The 3843-nt window shown below is 41.2% G+C and overlaps 1 long non-coding RNA gene across 1 annotated transcript in view; it reads right to left on the reverse strand.

Moving 5' to 3' along the window:
• The window catches only part of LOC103920129, a 12874-nt gene extending 9037 nt beyond the window's left edge, over positions 1-3837 (reverse strand). Inside the window, exon 1 of the long non-coding RNA XR_663777.1 lies at positions 3554-3837. This is a non-coding gene — a long non-coding RNA (uncharacterized LOC103920129). The remainder of the gene's footprint in view (positions 1-3553) is intronic.
• Between the last annotated feature and the right edge of the window lie 6 nt (positions 3838-3843).

Raw genomic sequence — 3843 nt, forward strand, 5'->3', positions numbered from 1 at the left:
CCCGGCATCCGCGCCTGCTAAAGGTGAACGCTATTTCCAGCGTGTGACACAGGGCTGGCCCTGACGCGCTCTTGCTGGAGTAAAGAAGTGCTGGATTTAGGGACTCGTATTAACGTGCATCGTGAAATGGGGTTAAGCGAATGGCAGCGTTTATGAATCTTTTACTCCAACCAGGAGTTGCTGGAAAATGTTTCTTTGTCAAAAAAAAATGGGGCACCTTCTACAGCTCTTCTTTGCTTGAAGTGAACAGAACTGGCAAGAGAAAAAGAAACCTAAAATTAAATCGCAGTGCTTTTTAATTTTTTTTTTTATTTTTGAAAGGTAACTGTTGCTGGTAAATGCAACTCTTGTGGTTAGTGATGTGACTGTCTCCTCTTCCCTGATTTTTTTTTTTTTTTTTTTTTATGGCATGTGATGCTTTTATGAGAGGATAAAGGTATATTTGCTTTGGTATAGTCAGTGTGGAAGTTTAATGTCTCCAGTCGTAAGAGTGTACAGTGAGAATGCGGTGATTGAGGTATAATTGGTTAAAGTGGTACGACTTGCATTCAAGAAGCTCGTTTGGAGGGAGAGGCATGTCTCGCCAAAGACTGCTATCATAGTTGGAAGTAGTTAGCACTGATTTTGTCTCTTCGTTCCTCAGTCAGTAGTGTTTTAAATTGAGGTGTGCTAGCAGGTTAACGTAGCAGAGTTTTGCTTCCAGGTCCCATGCTATGTGTGTGTCCTGTGTGTTTAACACAGCTTCATTTGTTGCTACTGTGCACCTGACAACTTCCATGAACAAGGTTATCTTTTACAAAACCTGTTGTTGATGGTTTACTTAAATATCCCTTAATTATTATATCAGATACTCTCTTACGTAATACCTGGTAGACACTGGTCGGAGCTGCCTGTTCGCGCTTTCTGTCAATAATACCGAAGAAGAAATGTTACAGTTTTCAACTGAACTGCTGCTTGCAGGTCAGTAGTTCAGGATTGCTTTAGTTTTAAATTGAGGATAAGCTTAAGGGTGGTTGGAGATTACCAGGTGATCTACCACAGTCCATACTGCAGTAAAAATGAAATTACCAATAATTCTGAAGTTGTAATCAGCACCTATGGATGATGATTTCGGCATCTATGGATGAGGATTACTTGTCTGAGTATCTAGGGAAACGGTATAAAATAACAAGCTTTTTTCATGGCAGGGATTTTCTTTTTTGTTTCTGCTGAATCCCCTGGTTATTATATTACCTGAAACTCCTTGTTACCTACGTTATCCCTAACTGCGTATTGGGGTGGGGAAGGCCAATCTTGAGAATATTTTGTAAAAAATATTATTTGACTCCAAAGCAAGTATCTCATTGCTTAGTGAGACTCATGGATGGCTAATTGATGACAAACTTTAACATTGTTCAGCTTATTTGCATGTAAGAAGAAAAATTGTGAAGGTACAGTGGGCTGATGCACGGTTGAAAGATGGAGAGATTACCATACCACTAACTCATCATCTTTCCTCAAAAGAACAAAAATTCCGTGCTCCATGAATAACGAGAGTTTGTTCTGGAGACCTCAAAGTTTGTCCTGATTGTTTTCTGTTAGTGTGAAGAAACCACATACAAGCAGAAATATATTGGATTTCCAAGAGATGCCTGAGTCATCAGCATACCTTATTCAGAACTGTGGTTCCCAACATTGTTCATCGGATGTTTTCTTACTGTCATACAGGAAGTATGTGTCAAACTTCAGCAGTACTTGGAGATGTAGGTTTGTATTCATAAGCGCTCTAACTACAAACAGCCCATTTCTCACTGAAGCTAGCTCTAGTTTATTGTGGAGTTAAAGCATCTGGATCGCGTCAAAAGGAATTTTTTCTTTCATGTTTACTGGTCATCTTGACTCCTAGTTAAAAGTTGTAATTCATCTCCTGAAGCAAATAATTAATCACGTTACTCTTGTTGCTCACAGCTCTTGTGTGCTTCTCTAACGTCGTTAGGTGTCTCTTGGGTTATCTGTAATGTTCATATTAAGACTAAAGCATGTGAATAAAGGTAAATGGCCTGGGAAGTTTAAAAAAAAAAAGCAGCTTCTGATTTTGCCCAGTCTGTATTTCCGTCCAGTAAAATACTTTTTATCAGGCATTTTGCTGCTGAAGAGCTAAGGCGTGTGTATCGCAGGATTCCCCGCACTCCAGGCAGTCCGGCACTGCTGATGTAGGGGCCGCTTGCGCTGGTGCATGTGTACATCCTTTTTTTTTTTTTTTTTTTTTTGCTTTTTTTTTTTTTTTTTTTTTTTTCTCTCATGGAGGAAGACCATCTCACGCTGCCCATCATGCTGTGCAGACCCTTCCCTCGGCCGGCGTCCTCTACACAGCGGGTTCAGCGATGAGGGTGGGTGAATGGTGATTTTTCTAGTCGTTGGAAAAAACGATGTGGAGAGGTCATACGTGTTTCAGCAGTGTGTCAGCTCTAACTAATAATTATCGTGATGGTCATCTCAGAACAATAGATTGAAGAAACTGGATTTTAAAGGGTGATATTTAGCTGGCCTCTCAGCAATGTGTATTATCAAGTTCTACTGCTTCTGGAGAGAGACCGAGTGTTGGTTGATAACACGGATTTAAAGTCTGTTTTATCTGTCCTTTGGTTTCCCACACCCACTGTTATTTCAGACCTGTGATTCAGCAGCATATTGGCAAGTGTAATGACTGGAATAGCAGAATAAAGGTGTGTCAGCTCAGCCCTTTTTTTTTAAAAAGAAGCACAAACCTTTAAGGATATTCACGTCTCGAAATAATGTATGGTGTTAGGCAAGGTCTAATACTACTTACTTCCTCTCTTTGCTCTTTTTTGAGGTAGTAACGAGAAAATTGTAATAGCACGTGTGTGTGCTTCTCCTCATGCCATGTATTTGATGTACTTACTATTGAAAAATTTTAGCTAATAATATGGTACGGACTGCTTTTCTTTCCTGAAAGCAATAGCCACTAACTTCTTAATACTGAGGTAGTTCATACAGAAGATGATAGTCGTATGTCTCCAACAATCAAAATAGGGATGTTGATGCAGTCCTGAATGGCAGGAGGTGATCGCATGCAATATCCACTCAGGACTTGGTACACAAGGGAAGTGTTCTGGGAGCTGTGCTCTTTTTTTTTTTTTTTTTTTTTTCTTCATCTTGATAGGAGGCAACCTTCCAAGGATACAACCTTTACAGTTTTTGTGTTTTGATCAGTTGAGTTCAGGGTTGCCTGACCGACCATTTGCCTGGTGGATCCGAGAGGCTGCAGGCTCGTGCTCTCGTCACACGGCCAGAGCTGCACTTGCCCGCGACCAACGTGCAGGTGTCCTCCCTTACCTCAGAAATGCACCCCGGGTCACGTAGCGGGGGTGGGTTACCTATCTCCCCATGAATGGGCTGCATGTGTTTGGGCTGTGTGGCAGGCGGGCTGCTTGTGTGATGGGCTTGAATATGGGGAGGGGGTTATACCTGCTACTGCTGGTATTTAAAGCTTTATTGCCTCTTGGTGAGGGAGAGCAGAACCACCAGACTGGTTTACTGAAAGTATTTGCACCAACTACTAAGTAATTGGCAAGATCTACTTGAAGTGCTGTAGAGTCACTCTTTTAGATATGCACATCTTGTTATTTATTTAAAAAAAATAGTTCATTAAAAAAGTTCATATTACATGTAGTTACACCTTCCACAGAGACTCCTGTTTGTATTTTCTGGATGCTGGAGCAAGGTGCAAAGTTCAGTGGTTCAAAGTAATTTTGAAAGCTCTTGTCAGACTGATGTGCTGAACGCCTTCTGGTTTTGTGAATGTCCTGATGGGCTTTGGTGGGAGGGGTGTGTGTGCGTGTG

Source organism: Pygoscelis adeliae, unplaced genomic scaffold (assembly GCF_000699105.1).
Source record: "Pygoscelis adeliae isolate BGI_AS28 unplaced genomic scaffold, ASM69910v1 Scaffold14, whole genome shotgun sequence".
Classification (NCBI taxonomy): Eukaryota; Metazoa; Chordata; class Aves; order Sphenisciformes; family Spheniscidae; genus Pygoscelis; species Pygoscelis adeliae.